Genomic DNA, 25,784 nt, shown 5'->3' with positions numbered 1-25,784 from the left:
TCATTAAACTCTGACTATTGTGTGGTTGTGTTTGTTAAGTTTTTAAGGTCCTCTTCTTCCTCTTGTCTTCTGGCAGTTGCTTTGTCAGTATTTTTACTTGGGAGTCAGTGATAAAGGTTTTTTTTTTTTCCAAACTCCATATTACATATTACAGTAAGGCAGTTGATTATACAGCAGAATAGGAACTTTATTTCAGTGAGGTTGACGGAAGTGATGAACCAAAAAACTAAAAATGGATTACAAGTCATATAAAATCCAAAACATTCTCTTACAGACTAAAATGACAAGCATCAGTCAATCATACTGTAATAAATCAGAAAGGCAAGCTTAAACAAACCTCTTGGCAAGAATGGAGCGCCATAATAAGTAGAAAAATTAGTCTTTACTGCACACAACTTCTGGAGCTGTTGTTTTGAATAATGGTAAGTGTTTGACAAAAATAGCTCCACTTAGAAATGTGGGTTTCAAGGGCAGCATTTTTCTGTGGGGCATTATTACCACTAATTTTACAAAGAACTAGGACAAAGGGGACCTGGATTTTAACTTCTGCTTTTGTCTTCAATCTGGCTCCTAGGTACCTTTCCAAAAGGCTCAGGGCAATATAAGGAATAACAGATAATCAGCATAACTACATAATCAGGAAGATAAAAAAGGAACCGGGCAAGTGTTTCAATATCCATTTAGACAGCATGTATCTTGTTCCATGGGCAGCTGGTGGCAGGGTGGATAGAGCAGGGGTCAGGAACCTTTTCATGTTGGAAGGCTGTATTAATATTTAGCTGTAATCAAATAAGGCCGAAGTCAAGAAACTTCAATTAGATATCCTTAAAAATGTACATTATTTTGTAAAAATCTGACTACTACGTACTTAATTTTAAAAAATGAAAACTGTTAATTTTAAAGTTAACTAACCTTTTAATGACTTTGTTGTATCTGCTTTTTGTTGGAAAGCATTTGAATATTTGGTTACAGTATGGAAGTCTTCAGTTTCAGTGATCCACTAGATGAGGATCAGTCATTTGTGTCCTTAAGGACGTCTTGATTTGGGTTAGATAGGAGGATGTAGATTCACAGCAATAAGTTGAAAAGCAAGAAAGCATTTTTCAGGCATGTTGTGAAAGGCGTGGGTATTCTACTGCAGCTTTCCACATTTCAGTTGGATCTTTCTCAGCATCAAACAATGACTTTAAAATGCCATCTACTGAGAGCTCAATCAATTCCATCTGTAGTTCTTTAGGTGCCTTGGTGATATCAACTAGGTGAGAGTGAAATGCTAATTTGAGTGTGATTTCATGACTCTCAAAGGCAGTGAACCTTTCATTGTATTCTCCAATTAATAGGTCTATAATAGCTGCATAGTCTCTTTCCTAACTGGCGAAAATGTTCATCCAAAATTTCCTTTTGAAGAAGTGTTTTGAAAAAGATAGCTTTTTTTTTCTTCTAAATGCTTGAATTTTTTGCCACGTATCATATATAGACTGTTTTACTTGCAAAGAAATGTTCAGGTCATTTTGATTTGACATGATATCACACAGAAATGCAGCATTTCTACAGAAATCTTCTTTCAGTAATTCACATTGCTGATTCTGTTTTTCATAAAATTTAACTATCTGTTCTTGAAGAGATAAAATTTTTACTAACACCTGTCCCTACAATAACCAATGCACTTTAGAATGACAGCAAATCCACACCGAATACCTCATTGTTTAACTTTAGCATGCTATGAAACCGATGATGCCATGTTGCATTTGCAGGAATATAGTTAACAATATTTATTACTTGTTGCAAAGAGTCACTTTAGTAGCTTTAGCACAGAGATTTCAATGAAAAGAAATCACAGCATCTGGATCTGTTAATACTTTTTTTAATCTGTGCAATAAACCCCTCATGTTTTACTGCCATTGAAGGTGCACGGTCTGTACACACACTCACTAAATTTACCAATTTTAGTCCAACTTCACGACATTTACCTTTAAAGTTGTCAAAGATATGCATTCTCTATGTTCTGTTCACAAGAATATCCAAAGCGAGTGACTCTTCATAGCAAAGAAAATCTTCTGTTATGAGCTGAATGAAGTATAAAACCTGCACTGAGTCAACAGTATCAGCTGATTTATTCAAAGCAATTGAATAGTATATATTTTCCTTTTGAAGTATTGCATGAAGTTGTTCAGTTAAGTTGAAGTCTAATTCATACTGCCGATCAGTTGTGGTTCTCCTCAAAAGAGCCAGTTGTTTGTACTTTGAAATATTATCGGGATCTAAGCATCCTACAACTTTGACAGTGCATTCTTTCACAATTTCTGCGTCACTGAATGACTTCCCTTTTTTCCCTGAGTAAATAAGTTACTCTGTAAAATGCATCAGTGACATTATTTCCAGGTCATATTGCTGCTTGAAAGAATTGTCTTTGCTTTTGCTTTTCATCTTTTAATTTTGGCAGTACAACCTTTCACGCCTCTCCCTCTAAGTAAAACATTTGTGGTCCTTATGAGTGTTGCAGCACTGAGTAGATTTAATGTTGATATTGCAGTATCACAAAGCAAGCAAATTATCTTATCTTTAGCAGAAATAAGATAATATTGTAATCCCTAATCCTCATTAAAAAAAAATCTGTTTTCTTCCTTCAGCATTCTCTTGGTCTTCTTTGACATGATGGTCTGTTAAGCAGACAGAATTAAAAAAATACTGTTGAGCTGTGCAACTATTTCACAAATTCCACCTCAAACAGAATCACAGTGCACTGTTATCAAAAGCTGATAACAGACTGGTGCAGTCGACCCCCATAAACTCTCACCAACCAGCCTCTTATGGTAGTGGCACCAGTCAGGTGAGAGAAGTTTGAACTAAATAATGACCATAGCAGCCGTCAATTTAGGCCTTATTCTAATTGTGCTGGTCAGTCTGGGAGGATTATTTCATTGAAACTTATTTTATTCTGTGGTATTTTAAATACATGCATTTTAAAAAGAAATAAAAATATAAAAGACAAATGAAAATATATTAATAAAAATAAAAAGATTTGTTCTGTAAAATTTGGATTCAGTCAAAAGGCTGCACTTAAGGACCTAGAAAGCCACATGTGGCTTTAAGGCCACAGGTTCTCCACCCCTGGGATAGAGTGTGGGGCCTGGAGTCAGGAAGACTCCTCATCCTGAGTTAAAATCTGGCCTCAGACACTTACTAGCCATGTGAACTGAGCAGGTCACTTAATTCTGTTTGCCTCAGTTTCCTCATCTATAGTATGAGCTGGAGAAGGAAATGGCAAATTGCTTCAGTATCTTTGCCAAGAAAACCTCAAATGGGGTTATGAAGAATTGGAAATGACTAAACAACAAAATCTTGTTTCAGTGTCTTGAATTTAACTGCCCATTTTGGGAAGTTGTCTGCTTCTGAGAAACATTTTTCCTTGTCATTCCTGGATCGAAGGTGTCTGTCCTAGAACACAATCCACAACTTGTCCAGTTTGGCCCACTTACGTTGAGATGGGTCTTTGTATCTTGTTTATTGGGCAAAGGTGTTTCTTCCCAATAGATCCATTTGCCAAGCTCTAAGTCATCCATTGCCCCCTTTCCAGTGATTCCCTAGGTAATGCTGCTGAGGCAAACAGGGTTAAATGACTTGTCTGGGGTCACGCAGGTAGTGTCTGAGGCAGAATTTGAACTCAGGTCTTCCTGACTCCAAAACCAGCTCTCTATCCATTGCGCTACCTAGCTGCCCCATATACATGGAAATAGATGGTCCTAATACCTTTAAAATAGCTGCATAGATTATACATAAAACAGTAAAAAGTATTTACCTTCATATATGTATCTATAATACTTCAAGGAAGTATTATATTAAAAATTAAATGTTAGCTGCATAAATATAGCTTTTGCCATCCAAAGATACTAAGTTAGGGTGTGCCTGTTTTCGTTCTTACACTGCAATTAGAAATATACTTATGTAAAGTTTAACATATCAGAAAAAACTACAGTATGCCAGTTAGAATTTGTGCTAAGCAAGTTAATTTTCTACTTGAACTCTGACATATTTACCAACCACAATGACTGAGCAAGTTTGATCACTTATCAGTTTTCTCTGCAGTGAACAAACATGCAAATTAACTCCAAATTAATAATGTCATAGAAGCATGTAGTAGGTACTGAAAATAGAACTCCGGAAGATTTAAGCTGCCACGCTTAACTATGCCTTAGCTGGGGAAACAAAACTGACGTTCACATTTGGTTCATGAGGTTCAATATTCCTCGGGCTGTGTAGCTTCCGTCACTACACTTCTGCTTTCTGTTTACTGTGTCTTGAAATGTCAGTCATTTCAGTCATGTTTGACTCTTCAAGACCCCATTTGGGGTTTTCTTGGCAGAGATACTGGAGTAGTTTGCCATTGCCTTCTCCAGTTCATTTTATAGATGAGGAAACTGAGGCAAACAGGGTGAAGTGACTTGCCCAGGATCACATAGCTACTAAGTGTCTGAGGCCAGATTTGAACTCAGGAAAAGCAGTCTTCCTGACTCCAAGTCTGGCACCCTATCCACTGTGCCATCTAGCTGCCCTGTGTCCTGAAAGGGATGGGCAGAATTCCTGATAAGGATATTTTAAAGTATACAAAATGAAACAAGTGTAAAGGAAAATTACTTGCCTCAAACAATTTGGAAAATAATTGCATCTGAAATAGAATTTCTTAGTGCTGATTGATTTATTGCTATTTTCCATAGTTCAGATGACAGCAGCAGAAGCTAAAGGACAAAACCAGGGTTTTGGGGAAGAGGGTGAGGACAGAACAAGGACACAGGGGAGGAGGGATGTCACAGAATCAGTCTTTAAGACCAACTCTGAATTATGACTGGTTCAGGAATTTAATTCCCTTGGCCTCCCCCTCTCCCCACCCTTAAAAAAAAACTCCCAAATTCTGGCAACAAGTCTAAGACTGCACCACGGAAATGTGGCACAAGGTAATCAATCTTACCTTAAGCTAAACCATTAAGCTCTTCTATTCAATGATTTCCCGAAATGACAATGCAAGAAACTATAAGCATAATATTAACATAAAACAATATCATGGATTTAAAACATAGACAAAAAAACTTGTTGCCAAGATAATAATAATAATAATAAAAATAATCCAGTTGACTGTGTCTCTAAATTATCCTACATGGAAAAAAAAATTCTGTTCACGTCCAAGTTTTAGTGTTCTATACTAGTTGCATTTAAAAACCATTATAGAGAAATTATCCCTTTTGTTTTCATAGCTGCAATGATGTGGTACTACCAGTTTCCATTAGAATTACAGATCAATTATGCTTGAATAACAATTTTCCTCAATCAATTTCTCAAACCCAATATAAATCAAAATTTTAAATCATCAATTTAAAACCCTGCTACATGATTCCAGCTACTTTTCCACATCCTCCAGATTATAAAAGTCTGTGAAATCAAGCTCAGAAATCATGATAAATCACAAAACTCATTTTAATTTCCTGAGGAAGAAACAAGCATTTCTACATGCATGGAAATCTACCTATTCTCCTCTTATCCCAATGAGGTTGAAAATTTCCTTCAACTATCTGCAATATTTTGCTAAATCTGTGCATTTTTGTGGGGTTGGGGAGGGGTGTCCATGCTGGAAATTCTGATAGCTGGCAAAGATGAAGACTTGTACATATTCCTATTTGGGGGAAATCAAAATTGAATTGCTTTTTAAATTTTTTTTCTACTTCTAAGAGTATTGTCACATACTTCTCGATGCCATCTAATTAGCTTCCTGGCCACACTGCATCAGCACAAATGACTTCCAGTTTTCTCCAGTTCTTTCTCTTTCTACCCACAGACTCAGATCCATTAACAAGAACTAATGACCCTTTGAGGAGGCTTCACTTCTGAGAGATCATCTCTCACAGTGCTTCCTAATCACTCTCAAAGTATCTTCAGAACTAGTTTCCTGTAATCCATTATATTGTCCCTTTGTACATTTAGCACACTTTTTTATGTATCTCAAATTTATGGTAAAACTTTACTTTTCCCTTATCAGAACTGAAACTTCAAGATTTACAGGTAATTTCTAATTTTGTCAAGTAAAATGCATCCAATTTGGTTTCTTACTTAAGAGCTTGAAAATACATAATCTAGGGGCAGCTAGGTGGCACAGTGGATAGAGCACTGGCCTTGGAGTCAGGGGAACCTGAGTTCAAACTGGGCCTTGGACACTTGACACTTACTAGCTGTGTGACCCTGGGCAAGTCACTTACCTCATTGCCTCACAAAAAAAGAAAAAAAATATACATAATCTGTTTTAATTCCTTTGAGTGATTTTGCTTTTAATTTCCCTAAGCACTTAAATTCTACTAAATCATTCCCCGAAGACCAGTGTAGCAAGGTAAATGGTTGTTGTTTAGTCACTTAGTTGGGTCCAACTCTTTGTGACTGCATTTGGGGTTTTCCTGGTAAAGACACTCCAGTATCTTTTGCCATGTCCTTCTCTAGTTTATTTTACACATGTAGAAAACTGAAGCAAACAAAATTAATTGCCCTGCCCAGGGTCACACAGCTAAGTGTCAGTGGCCAGATTTGAATTCAGGTTCTCCTGACTCCAGGCCTGGCATTCTAACTACTGTGCCATCTAGCTGCCCACAGAGTAAGGTAAAACCACCCTTCTAAATGAAATGTTGTCTTCTCCAAAATTATTTGCTTTCTCATTTAAACAAGTCTCTTTTCTTTCCAAGCTAGAGAGTTAATGGCTAAATTAAGAGGTTCTTAAGCATCTTATAAGAATTGAACACTTCAAACAAAAACTACTTGCTCTTTTTCCCCTCTGCTCTTAGAATCACTGAAGATTAAATTTTTAAACTAGTTTCAGTTCTGTTTGACCAAGCATTCTCTAGTAAGGGAAGCCAATAAATCTTTCACTCTCCACGGAAAGAAGAAAGTAAGAGAGGGGTCTAGGTGCTGTTTGTATGCAAATTTCAGTCTACTTTTAACAATCCTAGGGAGCTGCACCCCCAAAACTCACTAAGAGATTTAAGCATATGTAAAAACATTCAAACGATACCTAAACCATATTTTAGAAATACATATTAAACAGATTATACTTTAATCACAAATTTAGTCTCTAGTATCATAATGCCATAAATTTCTGCAGATGAAGAAAACACTTCTTTCTTCTTCTTCTTCTTCTTCTTCTTCTTCTTCTTCTTCTTCTTCTTCTTCTTCTTCTTCTTCTTCTTCTTCTTCTTCTTCTTCTTCTTCTTCTTCTTCTTCTTCTTCTTCTTCTTCTTCTTCTTCTTCTTCTTCTTCTTCTTCTTCTCTCTCTGTCTCTCTTACTTGGCCAGAATTGTTGCTTGTCCTTCATTCTGGAAGAGTAGCAATGACATCAGCAGGGCGATGTCTTGACTTGCAAGTGAATTGGATTTAAGTGAGGCAGAGCTGTGCAGAGTCATCAGCCTCACTCTCTCCTCCAGAGTCATCAGAGTCCAGAGGCAAGACAGGCCAGGACAAGTGGCGATGTCTCTGGGCCAGAACTAGGAACACAAAGATGAGATTATATCTTTTGAAAACTTTGAAACTTTCAGCAGAAAAAGTTCTGCTCTCTTCACCCTTTTTCCTTTAGTTGATTAGACCACAGGAAAAAAGATCAGCTGGCTGTATCAGGACACCGAATGTAGGCAATGCTGACAAGCCCACTTACTCTACAATACATAAAGCAAAGGAGAATAAAATCCTGCTCATTCTCAGAGTCTCAGGGGCTAAGATCTTTTATCGTGGTTCTAAGCTCCCTTTTCAGGGGACATTTTAGAAAGGAAACCATCTAGGCAAGAGGTGATCCTGGGATAGGATAACATATCCCAGGGTGGTTTCTTATTTCATCCAGTCTATCCATAGGCTGGTCTGTCCACATACTCCATGCCTTCCACCCCCAGACCCTGGAACAGCTTGGCAAACAACAGGGTTCACAGTACAGGAAGGACCTAGTCTACCTTCGTGCTATAATGGGAACATGGACCGCCAGGGATTCACTGTCTTCCAGATATTTTCCTGGGTTTCATTTTAGGTTCAGGCTTATATATTCACTCTCATAATCACTGGCAGATTTTCATACATCCTTGCAGTCCAGCTAAGCGGCTTCTTCTGTTTATTTCATTGAGAAGATTGAGGAACACAAGGTTCAGACCAAAGTCTTAGTTCCCCCAGCTCCGGTATTGACCAGGGGTCAATGGGAGGTGTCTCTCCCACTGAATCATGGGATTCTCACCCTTGTGTTCTACTTTCCTTAAGAGAAATCTTGGGAAGCAGTTGCAGCATTTAAGATGGGTAGACTCAGCATTAGTCACTGTTTTATGACTAAGACAATCCCTGGGATTGAAGTATCTTTCCTATAAAGCCGTATCAGTAGAAAAATAGCATCCTTTTGATTACCCTTTATATGTGTTCCACTGTTGCAGTTTCATGGTGTGTTGTGGTGGGACCATCTCAATGAATTCAGTCAGACTACCTCTAAGCCGAATATAAGCATTTTCTGGGAATGACGCCTCCAATGGGCTGAGTTTCAAGAGGAACTGGCAACTTAGGAAGATAACATAGGCAAATTTATGATGCATTGATGCAGATTACACAACAGAAATGATGACTATTAAAAAGGCAGGAAGGATTTGTTAAGGGATTAAGTAATAGGGGAGGGGTTCCAGCCACAGTGAAACTTCCCATGTGATTACCCACAATGCATATAGAAAAACCCTTGGGGGGTAGGGCTTGTATGTATGATGATATTATAATAAGCTTCTCTACATCATAAGTTCACCTAAAGGACAACTTTTTTTTTTGGTGAGGCTGTTGAGGTTAAGTGACTCGCCCAGGATCATACAGTTAGTAAGTGTCAAGTGTCTAAGACTGGATTTGAACTCAGGTCCTCTGACTCCAGGGTTGGAGCTCTATCCACTGTGCCACCTAGCTGCCCTTAAAGGACAGCTTTTGCTATTACTGCACGGGTACCTACTGAGGGAAAGTCCCTTCTATTATTTTGAAGTCTATATTCTGCACTGGCATCCTGGTGGCTGCTTTCTGATTGGCTGGCTTTTGTGGTCCTGTGTGAGACTAGATGGATATGAGTGTGGTTCTGTGGGAAATATGAGCAATGGGTCTGGTGGCAGTGGCTAATATCCCATTACGTGGACATACCTGCTGTTTCTGTGAGAAATATGAGTCTATGAACATATCTGTTGTTCTAGTGAGCATAGAGGCATATATGAGGAAGTTAGGATATTGGAAGGGCAGTGGCTAGGTCAGGCAGTGGCTATATTGAGTCTGAGGGCCTGTGGTGTGGTTAGAGCCAGATTGTGTGGTTAAATCAGGGCATGCCTGCCATTCAGTGGGGCCCAAAAGGAAGTTAGAATATTAGGGGTAGGGTCAGTTTTATTAGGATTGCATCACCACCGTGGCCTCCTTTGGAAAAAAGAAAATTAGGGAAAATGGCTCTTTTCTTTAAAAATGTGTTTTTATTTATTTTATTAAATATTGCCCAATTACATGTAAAATTTTTTAACATTAATTTTTTTTTCTTTTGGAGACAATTGGAGTTAAGTGACTTGCCCAGGGTCACATAATTGGTAAGTATCTGAGGCCAGATTTGCACTCAAGTACTCCTGACTCCAGGGCTGGTGCTCTATCTACTGCACCACTTGACTGCCTCCTTTCAGATTCATTTAGAAAAATATTTAATTCCAAGTTCTCTCCTGTTCTCTCGCCCCTCCCCCACCTACTGAGAAGGCAAGCAAAATGATATCAACTATACATGTGAAGTCATGCAAAACATATTTCCGTATTAGCCATGTTGTAAAAGAAAACACAGACAGCTAGATGCCACAATGTATAGAGTGCTGGGTCTGAAGTCAGCAAAACTCATCTTCCTGAGTTCAAATCTGGCCTCAGATCCTTACTAGCTGTGTGACCCTGGGCAAGTCTCTTAACCCTGTTTGCCTCAGTTCCTAATCTGTAAAATGAACTGGAGAAAGAAATGGCAAACCACTCCAGTGTCTTTGCCAAGAAAGCCCCAAATGGAGTCACAAAGGGTCTAACAAAACTGAAAATGACTGAACAGCAGTAACAGAAAGAAAACACACAAAAACAAGAAAAATAAAGAAAGATTAAAAAGTATGTTTCAGCCTGCACTCAGAGTTCATCAGCTCTCTCTGGAGATGGATGGCATTCTTCATCATTGGGTCCTTAGGAATTGTCTTGAATCATTCTGTTGCTGACAAGAGCTAAGTCATTCATTCACAGTTAATATTGCTGTCACTGTATACAATGTTCTCCTGGTTCTGCTCATACTTTATATCAGTTCATGTAAGTCTTCCAAGTTTTTCTGAAATGATCCTGCTTGTCATTTCTTAGAGCACAATAGTATTCCATCACAATCATACCACAGCTTATTTAGCCATTCCAAATTGATGGGCATCCCCCCAATTTCTAGGGTTTTTTTCCCACCACAAAAGGAGCCGCTATAAATATTTTTGTACAAAAAGGTCCTTTTCAATATGAACAGGCTGTTTTCAGATGAAGAAATTAAAGCTATCTATAACCATATGAAAATGCTCTAAATCACTATTGATTAGAGAAATGCAAATCAAAACAACTCTGAGGTACCACATCACACCTATCATGACATGATAACGTGACAAAACAAGAAAATGCTACATGTTGGAGAAGATGTGGGGAAATTGGAACACTAATGCATTTTTTTTGGCGAGTCAATGGGGTGAAGTGACTTACTTGCCCAAGAGTCACACAGCTTGTAAGTGTCAAGTGTCTGAGGCCAGATTTGAAATCAGGTCTTCCTGAATCCTGGTCTAGTGCTCTATCCACTGCACCACCTAGCTGCCCTCACATTAATGCATTATTGGTGGAATTGTGAACCAATCCAATCATTCTGGAGAGCAACTTGGAACTATGCCCAAAGAGCTATAAAACTGTGCATACCCTTTGACCCAGGAATGGCACTTCTAGGTCTGAATCCCACATGTACAAAAATATTTATAGCAGCTTTTTTGTGGTGGCAAAGAATTGGAAACTGAGAGAATGCCCCTCAATTGGGGAATGCCTGACCCTTCATAGATAATACCAGGCTCCACTGATTCAGAAGTGGGATGGCTATGACTCTCTCTAAACCAGTGGAGTGATGAGATACTTGGCACAGCTAAAGTGCATAAAGTAATATTTTACCTATATTTTTTCATATTTTTACATATATTAACAGCCTCTCATGGTACCTGTACTCACTGGGCATTAGGAGTCATTCTTCTCGCATCTACCAGATTGGCTAACATGACAGAAAGGGAAAATGGCAAATGTTAGAGAGGATGTGGAAAAATTGAGACACAAATGCAGTATGGATAGAGTTGTGAACTGGTCCAACCATTCTGGAGAACAGTTTGGAACTATGCCCAAAGGGCTATAAAACTATGCATATCCTTTGACCCAGCAATACCACTACTAGGCCTGTATCCCAAAGAGATCAAAGGAAAAGGACCTATTAAACACTATAGTCCAAAACAGCCCTGCCCTCAGGGAGTTTATATTCTAATAGGAAAAAAACTATACACAAAGGATAGTGGTGACCAGATAGATTTGGGCCTGAAAGTTTCAGGGATGATGAGCAGGCCACAGGACAATAGACTGATACACTCCCTTCCAGAAACAATGGTACAGTTGATTTCATTATGGTTCCAGAACTGAAGGGAGATGGGAGAAGTAGAAGTACGGAGGCAAGGCTGCTTTCCAGAAGATGGCAGGAGTAGGGAGTAAACTAAAGCAAAGCTGGGGGCTATCTGAACTAGTGGGATGGCCGGGTGATGTATATATCAATAAGGACAGCAGGACTCCGGGGTAGACGTTTTAGAGACTGAACGATTCTATGTATCTCACATAGAATGGAAGCCCCTTGAGTGCAGGGACTATTTCATTTTTTTCTTTGTAATCCCAGCACCTAGCTTGATGGTATACATAGTAGGTATGTAATAAATGATTATTGATTGATTGATTAATTAGTTGAGACAAAGTGTAAAGGAGGGGTCAGTAAACTATGTTGTGAACATGGCATCAAACTTAGAGTACGCTTGTCCTTATGAACTATCTCAAGCATTGCCCATCCTACTGCATGTCCTAACTTGGGCAATATACACTCTGCATCCACTTGGATTTTTTTGTCTGGTTAGCCACCTTGAGCAATTCAGGACTAGCTAGATATGGTAAAGTCTCACCTATCCGAAGAGTATGATCATGAAAAGAAAAGGCAATTAGGATGGCAGCTAAAAGGTTGAGCAGGATCAGCTGGAGGATTGTTCAGTTTTCAAGAAGAGAGACAGAAAGTAGAGAAGAAGAAACTGGTGGAAAAGAAGAGATCAAGATGCTAGAGTAGAAGAACTACTACTTGGAGTACTTGAAGAAGTACTACGTAGTACTTGCTAAGAAATAGAGTGGTGGGTCAGTGTAATAAGTTAGATATGCAAGACACAGTAATCAATGACTATAGTAATCTACTATTTGATAAGTCCAAAGACCCCAGCTTCTGGGATAAGAATTCACTATTTGACAAAAACTGCTGAGAAAACTGGAAAAGAGTGTGGCAGAAACAAGGCATAGACCAAAATCTCACATCATATACCAAAATAAAGTCAAAATGGGTTCATGAGTTAGATATAAAGGCTGATACTATAAGCAAACTGGGAGAGCAAGGAATAGTTTACCTATCATATTTATGGAGAACCGCAGAATTCGTGACCAAACAGGAGATAGAGAACATTACTAAATGCAAAATGGATAATTTTGATTACATTAAATTGAAAAGTTTTTTCATAAACAAAGCCAATGCAAATAAGATTAGAAAGAAAGTAGAAAATTGGGAAAAAAAATTTACAACCAGTATCTCTGATAAGGGCTTCATTTCTAAAATATATAGAGAATTAAGTCAAATTTATAAGAATACAAGTCATTTCTCAGTTGATAAAAGGTCAAAGGATATGGAATAGGCAGTTTTCAGATGAAGAAATTAAAGCCTTCTATAGTCATATGAAAAAATGCTCTAGATCGCTACTGATTAGAGAAATGCAAATCAAAATAACTCTGAGGTACCACATCACGCCTATCAGATTGGCCAACATGACAAAACAGGAAAATTATAAATGTTGGAGCAGATGTGGGAAAATTGGAACCCTAATGCATTGTTGGTGGAGTTGTATAATGATCCTACCATTTTGGAGAGCAATTTGGAACTATGTCCAAAGGGCTATCAAAATGTGCATACCTTTGACCCAGCAATAGCTGGGTCCTAGGGCTGTGGCAAAGAATTGAAAATTGAGAGGATACCCATCAATTGAGGAATGGCTGAACAAGTTGTGGTACATGAATGTAATGGAATACTATTGTGCTATAAGAAATGATGAGCAGGCAGACTTCAGAAAAACCTGGAAAGACTTGTATGTACTGATGTTGAGTGAAATGAGCAGAACTGGGAGAACATTGTACACAGTAACAGCCACTTTATGTGATGACTAATATTGATAGACTTAGCCCTTCTCAGCAATGCAAGCATCTAAGACATCTCCAAAGGTCTATCCACATCTAAAGAAAGAACTATGGAGTTTGAATGCAGATCAAAGCATACTATCTGCTATTTTTTTTCTTGTGTTTTGTTTTGTTTCCTCCTATTGGTTCCAATTCTTCATTACAACATCAATAATGTGAAAATATGTTTAATAGAAATGTATATGTATAGCCTATATCAGATTGCATGCCATCTTGGGGAGGGAAGCAGGAAGGGTGGGGTAGAAAAATTTAAAACTCTAAAGCTTATGGAAATGATTGTTGATAAATCAAAATAAATTAATTAAAAAAGAACGTTAGAGTGGAAGAACAAATTAAGGGAGCAAAGTTTTGGATTAAGAGAAAGGGACAAGGCATACATAGGTGAAGGGTTAGCCTAGGGAAGAAAGAAGGGGACCTCTTCCTCTGAGAGGAAAGGAAGAAAAAGGAGGCAAAAGAAACAAAGATGGTTTCTGCCATCGAGGAGGAAATAGGAGGGTCTCAATTTCCTAAGTAAGGTAAAAAGCAAAGCCATCTGCTAAGACTAATGAGGAGATGAAAACTGGGGATTTAAGGAAGGTGGAGAAGTCTCGAAATAGACTGACCTTGCGGGAAATGTTCTAGGGCTGTGTGCCAAGGGCTAGGCACAATATGGCATGATGCACAGAGTACTAGACCTAGCATCAGGAACACTTGGATTCCAATCTTACCTTTGACACTTGCTAACTGTATTTCTGTGGGCAACTAATTTACCTCTCTGAGACTTGATCTCTTCAGCTGTACAATGGAGATAAGTCCTGAGAACCAACTCCAAGGGGTTGTTGTGAAGTTCACAACTTTACAACATAATATATGTAAAAGATGATGTATATGAAGCATACTAATGTCAGCTGTTATTCATGTTACCAGAGTTACCATTCCCACTCTCCCTTCCTGTCTATGGGAGGGGATATAGATAATAAATGTATCAGCAGTGAAGAGATCTGGAGATCCTCCAACTTTCTATGGAAAGAGGATGTTAACAGACAAGAAAAGGCTTTTACAGTGGAGGGGAAATGGGGGAAGGTGAGAGGGAATGAGTGAGTCTTATTTATATCAGATTTGGCTTAAGGAGAGAATAACATATGTACTCAACTGGGTATGGAAATCTGTCTTACTCTGCAGGAAAATGGGGGGGGAGAGGGGACAAGAGGATGATTGAGGGGAGGGCAGATTAGGGGAGAGGGTAATCAGAAGCAACCGCTTCTGAGGAGGGACAGGGTCAAAAGAGAGAATAAAATAAATGGGGGGCAGAATAGGATTAAGGGAAATAGAGTTAGTTTTTCATAACATTACTACTATGGAAGTGTTTTGCATGACTGCACCTGTATTTGCATGACTACACATGTATAACCTGTATCGAGTTGCTTGCCTTTTCAATGAGGGTGGGTGGGGAGGGAGAAAAAGAGAAAATTTGGAAGTCAAAGTTTTAAAAACACATGTTAAAAAATTGTTTTCACATACAACTGGGAAATAAGATATACAGGAAATGGGGTAGAGAAATCTATCCTGACCTACAGGAAAATTGAAGGGGATAAGAGAACGGGGAGAGAGAGAGAGAAGGGAGGGCAGATTAGGGGAAGGGATATTCAGAATGCATGCCATCTTGGGGTGGGAGGAGGGACAAGATAGGGAGAAGATTTGGAACTCAAAATCTTGTGGAAGTGAATGTTGAAAACTAAAAATAAATTAATTTTAAAAAATAAAAACAAAACAAAACAAAGTGGATGTTAAGAATCCTGAGTGACTGACCATTAACCTTCCTGATTGATCATTTAGTCAATCAACAAACATATTATAAGCTCCTACTATGTGCCAGAATACTAGGTGCTGGGAATACACAAACTTTCCATCTTTCCAGGTTTTTGGAGGAATTTATTTCCACAAAAATCCATCATATTTATGGTTATAAATGCTGAATCAGAATAGAAAATAAAACCCAGGAAATTGGCATTAGAAACAGATCTGAGCAATGTTTGCTCTTTGCTGATAAAATGGAGACAATCTTTTTTTTTTTTTTAATTCCAGGCTACATGTGTCTCTGGAATTTTGAGGGCAACTGGAAGATCTTCCCCAATGATTTAAGGGCTCCAAGTGATAAAAAACACTAGACTATCCCTGCCCTGTTGCTCAGTACCTTAGGTTATCTTGTGTCCTTCTGGACAATCCCTTTGCCAAGGTCCTAGATCATGTGGTGGTTTATGTAAGAAATAAGGGGGAGGAACTTAACCCCAAGAAAATTCCGAGTTCTGTTATTATCTCAGTTAAAATTTGGGGTATTTACTGGAGGGGCTGAAGATACAATCTATAACAAGCAAATGGCACTCTCTCTCCCAGAGGTGTTGAAAAGGAAGCCCAGAGGCTTGTTGGGCTCTGGGTTTTAGAGCTCATATTCTCTACCTGGATATTTTGATGGTCTTCATTTAACAAACTATTCCAAGGTCTCTTTTGAGTGGGGGTGAATGAGCTATAATCCTGGAAGATGTAAAGCAGGCTATCCAGCAGTCTTTCCTCATGAAATTTTATGATCCAGTGATGCCTATCTTCTTAGAGGTCTCTGTCCATGAGGACCAGCTTCAATGGAGCCTTTGACAGGCACCAAGGAGTAGCCAGATTAAATGACTATACAGCTTTTGGAGCTGTAGGCTTCTTGAAGTGATCACTTACCATATTACTTTATTCTTTTTTGCAAGGCTAAAGTGACTTGCCCCAGAGTCACACAGCTATTAAGTGTCAAGTGAGGCCGGATTTGAACTCAGGTCCTCCTGACTCCAGGGCTGATCTCTATCCGATGTGCCACCTAGCTGCCCCTTTGCTATATTACTTTTGGGGAAAAAAAACGATTGCTTGCCTATCGTTGGACCCTAGTTCTACTCGACAGATGATGTATAGTTTCACACAATTAGCCTTTGTTCAGGGTTGCCCATTGTGAGTTGGGTCATGCAAGATGGTTCCTCTAAGATGAGTAGGGTACAGGGAGCTTCTACTGGTAATTGGAAATAGTACTTCCAAGTTCATGCACACCTGAGTCCCTCAGCTGTCAGTGTCCTTCATGAACAAGTTGGAACATTACTGGAGTCTGGGAACTCCGGTCCCAGACTCACTGAATTGCTTCCTCTGTTAGCCCAATGAAACCCTGCCTATGAAGACCTAGCTGTTGAGGAGTATTGTTTTGTTTGGCTCACTGATGTTCTACTCATTATGAGAGAGGTATACACAACTAGTTCCTTCTTAATCAAAAAAAATTTATTAAGCACCTAGTATGTACTACGACTGTGCTTAGTGTGGGGATATAAAAAGATGCAAAAGACAGTCCCTGCCCTAAGGAGGTTACTGTCTAATTCTTCTTAGAAACAGCTAGATGTTACAGTGGACAGAGACCTAGACCTGGAGTCAGGAAGATTTGAGTTCAGATTCAGCCTCAAACAGTAAGTGCGTGATCCTGGGCAAGTCATTTAATCTCTGTTTCCCTCAGTTCCCTCAAATGTAAAATGGGAATAATAACAGCACCTACCTCATAGGATTTTTATGAGGACCAAATGAGATAATGTTTATAAAGCACTTGGCACAGTACCTGGCACATAGGAGGTGTTACATAAATATTTATTGTCCTTCCCCAACCACTCCCCCTCTCTGGCCATTTGCATCTACATAAATCAACACAAGTGGGTTGAGGTCATCTGTTTGACAAGTCTTTGTTATATTTTGTCCTCGGAAGACACATTTGTCTATTATTGTCAGATTGATAAGTAGTTTCTTTAGTGCCTACTCAGTAGGAAGTCACTAGTTACACACATGTGTGCACACACACAAATATTTCTTTTTTTTTCCTCCTCCTCCTCCTCCTTCTTCCTTCTTCTTCTCCTTCTTCTCCTCCTCCTCCCCCTCCTCCTTCTTCTTCTTCTTCTCCTCCTCCTCCTTCTTCTCCTTCTTCTCCTCCTCCTCCTCCTCCCCTCCTCCTCCTCTTTCTCCTTCTCCTTCTTCTTCTGCCCTTTAGTGGAAGACAAGCTAGAAGGCCCAGTGGATAGGGTGCTGGGCCTGGAATCAGAAAGACCTAAGCTCAAGTCTGGCCTCAGACACTTACTAGCTATGTGACCATGGGCAAGTCGCTTAACTTCTGTCTGCTTCAATTTTCTCATCTGTAAAAGTGGGATAATAATAGCACCTAACTCACAGGGCAGTTGTGAGCATAAAATGAGATAATATTTGCTAAGCCCTTTGCAAAGCTTGAAGTGCTATATAAATGCCTATTACTATTTATTATAATTATGGTGATCCCTCGCCTGACGGTACGTGTGAATGAATCCACATCACCATTTCTTGGACAAGCAGATGCCTTCTCTTCAGAATGTATTGCTTCCTTCACAAGCAGAGTTTCTTATCTGCTTTTTAGCTCCAAGTGTTCAATGATCATAAGGTCAAAGGATCATAGAATTAGAAATCAAGTGCTGGAGAGGATGTCAAGGGCCATATATTCCAACCCCTTTATTTTATAGATGAAGAAGTCAAGACTTGTCCAAAGTGACTGGTGCATAGTCACCCAAGTAATAAGGGTAAAGGTAGAATTTGAACCCATGTCCTCTTATTTTATAACAAGTGCTTTTCTCCCCATATCACCTTGCTGGCCTCCTCCTGCTCCTTTTCCTCAGTTTCATTATTTGACTCTATAAACTTCTCCCACAGGTTAGAGTCCTCTGCATCTTCACATCTTTTTTCTTCTTATTGTTTTCCTCTCCCATAGAAGCCCTTTATCCATAACTCCTGTGCTATTTGTGAAGTAGAAAGCTGGACCCAGATAGGATTCCAAAGGGGATAGACTCCAACCCCCTCCCCTTTTGGCTCTTGTTACTGTATGACAACAATAACAATAATGATTGACATTTTTATAGTGCTTTAAGTTTGCCCGATGCACTTGGACAGGGTGGCCACACTCACCAGCAATAACCCCTTACCTCTGTGTTGAGGGCCAATCTTAGGAGTCTGATATGGGTTTAAGATCCAGGGAAGAGTTTGACCTCGGCCCAGGCTTTTACCCAAAAGGGCTCAATGATTAAGAGGTACGGCTCTCCAATCTCTCCCTGTTAGGAGGTTCCTGAGACATTCCTTCTCACTCTTTGAACCTTAGATATACATATACACTCCTCTATACAGGCACCAGGAAAAAGCCTTGGAATTTACAACTCTGTCTAGGAAGTCTGATAAGGAGGAAATGTATGTTATCACATCCTTAGCAGATGTTTCTGGGAGTGTCTCACGGGGAGGACTCTGAAGTTAGAATGGATTTTCTCTATATATCCTGTACCCTCAGAAAAATAAACTGAGTCAGTTTTCTGCTCCTCCTGGTCCCGCTTCATGTCTTATTTCACGCCTCTCCCTTCGGTGTACTATCTGGTTGCAGGTGACACCTCTGTAATCTGCTTTAGATTAGTTTTAAGATTCAACTTCCCTTATTTATTGCAGCTCTTTTGTGGTGGCAAAGAATTGGAAACTGAGGGGATGCCCATCAATTGGGGAATGGCTGAACAAGTTGTGGTATATGATTGTGATAGAATACTATTGTGATATAAGAAATGACAAACAGGATGATTTCAGAAGAACCTGGAAAGACTGATGTAAAGTGAAGTGAGCAGAACTAGGAGAACATTGTACATCGTAATAGCAATATTGCATGATGAAAAACTGTGAATGACTTAACTATTCTCAGCAATACAATGATCCAAGACAATTCCAAAGGACTCATGATGAAAAATGCTGTCCACTTCCAGAGAAAGAACTAATGGAATCTGAATGCAGATCAAAGCATACCATTTTTCACTTTATTTTTATGGGAATTTTGGGGTTTGTGTTTTCTTTTACAACACAACTGATCTGTAAATATATTTTTCATGATTGCACATGTACAACCTGTATCAAATTGCTTATCATTTCAAGGAAGGGGGGAGGGAGAGAATTTGGAATGCAAAATTTTAAAAAACAAATGCTAAAAATTGTTTTTACATGTAATTGGGAAAAATAATCAAATATTGTTCAAAAAAAGATTCAACTTCCCTTTTTTATATCATTTCCCCATCCAATTAACTTATATCGTTTTTGTCCATATGCTGTCTACTAAAGCCTTACTCTCTCTAGATCCTGATAACTCACTTTTTTTAGGGGATGGGGGGGTGGGGGTAGGGATGGGGGGAGAGTTAGGGAGGAAACTGACTTGTGCTTTCATTGGTAGAGGGAGCAAACTCTCTTTCCATATGCACATCAACACCTGCTGTATAATACATAGGTCATAGAGAGTGCATGTGGGAACTGAGAGGTTAAGTGCTTTGTCTTAGATTACCCAAACAGTATGCCCCAGACAGGGCCTGATCTAGACTACAAGTTTTGCTCTCTATCTGCCATTTCAGATTGCCTCCCATCACTCAATAGAAACTCATAATTCTTAATTCTACTTCAATATTAAAGACCCCATGTGCCCAGGAAATGCATTTATTACATTCATTATTTTTATTCATATGTCACAATTTGGTTATTCATTTACCTATTAATGGACATTTACTTTTGCTACCTCAAAAAAAGTACAGTGAATCTGATGTGATGAAATAAGCAAAATCAGAAAAACAACATACACAATTACTACCACAATTTAAATGAAGCTACTAAATTGTTTGTAAATGAAGTAATTTAGAATTATGCAATTAAAGTGACTAAAATGTGCATGCTTTTTTGACCCAGAGATGCAATTACTAGGTTTATACACCAAGGAGACCAAAGTCCCCATATACACCAAAATATTTATAGCAATGCTTTTTGTGAAAGCAAAGAATTAGAAACAAAATAGATGTTCATTGATTGAGGGATGGCTTAACAAATTGTGGCTGAGTGTAATTGAATATTTCTATGCTGTGAAAAATTATGAATGTGATGAAAACTCAGACACAAGGAAAGGTCAACCTGAAATAATTCAGAATGGAGTAAGCAGAATCAAGAAAACAGTATTCATATAGGGGATGCCCATCAATTGGGGAATGGCTGAACAAGTTGTGGTATATGAATGTATTGGAATATTATTGTGCTATAAGAAATGATGAGCAAGCAGAATTCAGAAAAACCTGGAAGGACTTGTATGGAGTGATGCTGAGTGAAGTAAGCAGAAACAGAAGAACTTTGTTCACAGTAACAGATATGTTGTGTGATGACTAACATTGATACACTTAGCCCTTCCCAGCAATGCAAAGATCTAAGACAGCTCCAAAAGTCTCATGATGGAAAATGCTATCCACATCCAGAGAAAGAACTATGGATCTAGGGGAAGGGATATTCAGAATGCATGCCATCTTGGGGTGGGAAGAGGGGGGGAGATGGGGTATAAATTTGGAATTCAAAAACTTGTGGGAGTGAATGTTGAAAGCTAAAAATAAATAAATTTATATTAAAAAGAAAAAATAAACTATTCATATTAAAAAAAGAACTATGGATTCTGAAGGCAGATTGAAGCATATTATTTTCTTTTTTTTCTTCTGTTTTGTTTTACTTCTTTCTTATGGTTCTTCCTATAAGTTCTAATTCTTCTTTACAATATGACTAATGTGAAAATATGTTCAATAAAAATGTATATGTAGAGCCCATATCAGATTGCCATCTTGGGGAGGGGGGAAGGGAGGAAGGGGGAGAAAATTTAAAACTCAAAAGCTTATGGAAATGAATGTTGAAAACTAAAAATAAATTAATTTTTTAAAAAAAGAAAACAATATCCATAATTACTACAATGCAAATAGAAATAAAAACAAGAAAAAATTGAAAGTGAATATTCAATATCATAAGGAATAAGTATTGTCTCAAAAGAATTCAGTTTTTCCCTACCCCTTTGCAGAAGTAAGAGGTCCACACATATTTTCAGACTTTTTTCAATGTACTAATCAGTTGTGCTGATTTTTTTTCTTTTCCTTTTTTTTTTCTTTAAAAACTATTTTTTACATGGGATGGCTTTCTGGGAGGGGGAGACATACTGGGGGAAACTATGATAATGTGAAAAACAGAAGAGATCAATCAAAACTTATTACCAGGTAGTTCTTATGTAGCCAATGGCTGGTTTAAGCCAGCTTCATTTCAGCAAGATCTGCAAGGCTCTCTTAATCATAATCACGTCAGCAAACTTTCCTAATAGCAATGCCCTTGAAATCAATAAGGAGGGAAGGAGTCTGAGTTCCGCCGCTCACTGCTGGCTCTAAGCTCCCCCTGCCACTTGGCCCCTTGTAAATCTGGCCAGCCATAGCAATGAGGTATAGGGATGAGACCCAGAGTTCTGGGCTCTTGACCAGCCAGCAACCCACTACACACCTACGTCACTGACTTTGCTTGCTGTGGGTCTGAGGAACTGGGGAGCCACACATTTATATGTCTGTGAGTGATAGCCCGACTTGTGATCCTTGAGAGCTTGCTTTCCTTTTAGGTGACTTACCATCCTCTCCTCACACGAACATAATAATATATATGTAGTATCCCTTATGGGGTGGCTAGGTGGCGCTGTAGTGCACAGAGCACTAGGAAGACTCATCTTCCCGAGTTCAAATATGACCTCAGACACTTACTGGCTGTGTGACTCAGGGCAAGTCACTTAACCCTGTTTGCCTCAGCTTCCTCATCTGTAAAATGAGCTGGAGAAGAAAATGGTGACCCACTTCGGTATCATTGCCAAGAAAATCCCAAATGGGGTCACTAAGTGTTGGACACGACTGAAATGACTGAACAATAACAAAGCACCTCTTATAGGACAGCTTCCCCAACTCCCATTCAAATCTGTGAGTGAGCTGCTTACTTCTCCCCTCTGGGGGTTACCTTGAGGGGTTGGGGTTTCTTATACTTCTGAACACCATTGTGTTCTGTATCAACAGCTAACCAGTTGAACCTCATTAGCTTTTAGAAAAAGGATTTAAAGAAGAGGTATCACAAGGAAATTTGTATAAAACAGTCCCTCCAAACAGGAGCACACTATTTCCTTTCACACATACTGTGAGGTAAATGGGTTCAAATGTACAGTATGATTGTAGCCAGGCATACATGTAGAGGAACACATGTGATCAAGGGGCACTTCTTTACTCTTAGCTCTGGCAGTACTTTTCTTGCTTCATATAGATCTCATGAAGTTCCCCTTCAATATAGCTCTTGGCTGGACAGGACTTGAATGGCTTTCCTCTATCATACCAGGCTTTTCTTCTGAGTCAGGCTGATGCTACTCTGCTGCTGAGCAGTAGCTTTCTCTCCCTCTTTGTGCCTGGGTGCTGGGCAAGGAAAATATACCAGGCATCGCCCAGCCGCTGGGCTCATTCCTTATAGGGCTCAACTGCTATTGGGCTAGACTCTGTGCCGCTTTGTCATCTCTCTAAACCTGGTAATGCCAATAAGGTTGCTTCTAGATCATCTCTGGACTCCCAAGTTACCATCATCAACTCCACTGGACTCTGCTACCAACTCTGATCACCAGTGAGAACTCACAAGGTCACTTTCTGGATGTCCACCTCAGAATATTCATTTGCCTAATATCAGGAAATAATAAAGATAGGAAGAAACAAAGTTGCCATGTGCTCACAAACACATGGCAGCTTGGTGAAAGAATTTGAGCAGCTGTCCCTCTTCCATCCACCCAGGAGCTCAAAGTAGCCCAGCTCACTTGAAGTCACCAAGGAAAAAGACTGGGAGACTGGTGTAACATGCTTTTTATAGGAACACCCATTTTCTGCTCAGGACATCCTGGGCCATTAGTTCTTCCATCCCCATAGCTAATTAGAAGACTTTTGTCATCACATAGTCAGTCATGGCCAGAAATAAACTCATCAAAGATTCCATGTGATTGAATTTGAAGCAGGCAAATATCTGCTCATGCTCTAAGAACTGAAACCAAACAAGGGTATTCTGAACATGTTTAAAGGACTGGCCCCCACTGGTCAATCCCTCCATTATACACATAGATATATATAAAATAAAAGGATGGAGTCACAAACAGCTTGGAAAATCAGAAAAAGGTCTCTTGTAGGAGGTAAAGTATATGTTCATGTTTGAAGGAAAACTAGGAGTTCTAAGAGATGGAGATATAGAAATAATTAAGTTGGGACCAGGGTTGAATTTAAGGAGAAAGGTATTGAAATCAACTTTGGACATGTTGAGTTTGAGGTGTCTCTGGGATTTCTAGTTCAGACTGTCCAGTAGGTAATTGGTAATGGAGAGAGGTTAGCTTTGAAAGGTAGATCTGAGAGTCATTGTCATGGAGATGATAATCATACCCAAGGGAGCTGATGAGATCGCCAGGTAGCTGTAGAGTGAAAAGAGGTTCCAGGAAGGCACTTTAGGGTATACTTATCATAATCAAGTCTGATATCCCTGACGTCATGATTCTCTTCAAGAATGAAGGACAAACAACAAGTCTGATGTAGATAATGATCTAGAGAAGGAGATGAGGAGTCTTCAGTCAGATAGAAGAAGGGAGTAATTGGTTCAAGTCCAACCTTGGACAGAAATTGTGTGACCCTGGGCAAGTCACTTAACATACCTCATTCACTCCAGTGGCTTCCTATTACCTCTGGTATCAAATATAAACAAACTCCTCTGGCATTTAAAGTTCTTCACAATCTGGCCCCTTCCTACCCCTCCAGTCTTTTGTTCCCCTCCATGCATCTTACCCTTAATCCATACTGGCCTACTTGCTATGCCACCTCCTGTCCCCATGCCTCTGCATTCTGTGCCCATGCCTAGAATGGTCTCCTTCTGCCCACCTGTGTCTGGGGGTCTCTGGTTTTCTTCAAGACTCAGCTCGAGCCACCTCCTTCAGGGGCCCTTCCTGGTCTGCTCCATTCCTGGAGCCTTCCTATCCAAGGTAACTTTGTCTGCTTTCTATATACTTATATGCCTACATGTTGTCTCCCCTCATTAGAATGTAAGCTCCTTGAGGGCAGTGACTGTTCTACTTTTGTCTTTGTAACCCTATTACTTAGCACAGTGCCTGACACACAGTAGGTGCTTAATAAATCCATGTTATTTGTGTTCCTAGATACTTCAAGTCCTGGCTGTGGCTAACACATAATAAAGGGCAGCATTTGTGAAAAGGAAGGAGCATAGCCTATTAAATTCTGAAATGCTAGGTTCTTCTTTCATAGGGAAATCTATTATCAGCTGAATTGGAAGCAACTCTGCCCTCCCTCTTCCCTTGCTAACTGGCTCCCACAGACCCAATAGCCACAGTGGCTCCTCCTCCTCCATCTCCTCTTCCTCCTCCCTATCCTGGGATGCTAGTGGAAGAGAGGGAGGGAGGGAGAGAAAGAAAAAGAGAGAAAGATGACTAAAGAGAATGCATGGGTTAGGGGACATCTTCTAGTGAAGACAGCCAGCTTTTCATTCTAACTGCTGGAAGTAGAATAAACATCTGTAACATCTGGAAAGAAGCTTCCCATGAGCTCTGCAGGCCCTGAGCAGCTGTAGGAAAATTGATCTCCTTGCAAAACTTCACTGGCCAGTCTGGATGCTGAGCAAAGAAGTCAGAGAAAAGAACAGCAGACCACTGAATTTGACTGTCTAACTCTAGTGCTTCTCCTAACTTGCTTCCTTCCACCCACCCCACCTACCCCTGCTTTCTCATCATTTGCTACTGTTGGGGAGGAAGAGATCTTCCACCAGACATCTGCCTCTTAGAAGAACTTTCAGCAGCAGCCTGGAAGCTCCTGCCAGCCAGGTCATTGACATTCTCTGAATGGCCAACCCACTTTGATAGCCCCAGGTAAGAATGACACTCAATCTGGGTCCTCTTTCCTGTTGGAAACAGATGGAATTTGGTATCAGCAGGATACTCATAGTTCTCCTGCGTCCAGCTGGTAAGGAGGGAGAGGATGTCGGCTGGGGTTTGGTGTCAGAGGCATAGCAGCCATGATCTGGTCTCTAGCTAGATAGGACTTAGGGGTTTGGGGGGGAGGGATAGAAGCCTTCTTCAAGCTGTCTGCTCCTAGCAAAATGTCAGTGTTTGTATGATGATACTTTTCTTATGGCCAAACTGGGCTGTTCAACTTCAGGGGCTGTGTCTCCACTGCACTACATCTGCATTTGTCTTTTAATTAATGTTTTCCACATGCACCTTCATGAAAGCAAATAGATGTTGGCCAATCAACTGGACATGATTGGCACATAGATGTAGAACAGAAAGG

At 39.6% G+C, this 25,784-nt stretch overlaps 1 long non-coding RNA gene across 1 annotated transcript; it reads right to left on the bottom strand.

Annotated features, from left to right (window-relative positions):
* Window positions 1-166: 166 nt before the first annotated feature.
* On the bottom strand, window positions 167-1,964 carry LOC110206531 (uncharacterized). Its single transcript, XR_002323952.1, has 2 exons — window positions 913-1,964; window positions 167-779 (listed from the first exon to the last, which is right to left on the bottom strand). It is a non-coding gene; the product is annotated as an uncharacterized LOC110206531 (long non-coding RNA).
* Window positions 1,965-25,784: the final 23,820 nt, after the last annotated feature.

Source organism: Phascolarctos cinereus, unplaced genomic scaffold (genome assembly GCF_003287225.1).
Source record: "Phascolarctos cinereus isolate Bilbo 61053 unplaced genomic scaffold, phaCin_HiC Scaffold_2;HRSCAF=192, whole genome shotgun sequence".
Classification (NCBI taxonomy): domain Eukaryota; kingdom Metazoa; phylum Chordata; class Mammalia; order Diprotodontia; family Phascolarctidae; genus Phascolarctos; species Phascolarctos cinereus.
This window is presented reverse-complemented; position numbering and strand designations above follow the sequence as displayed.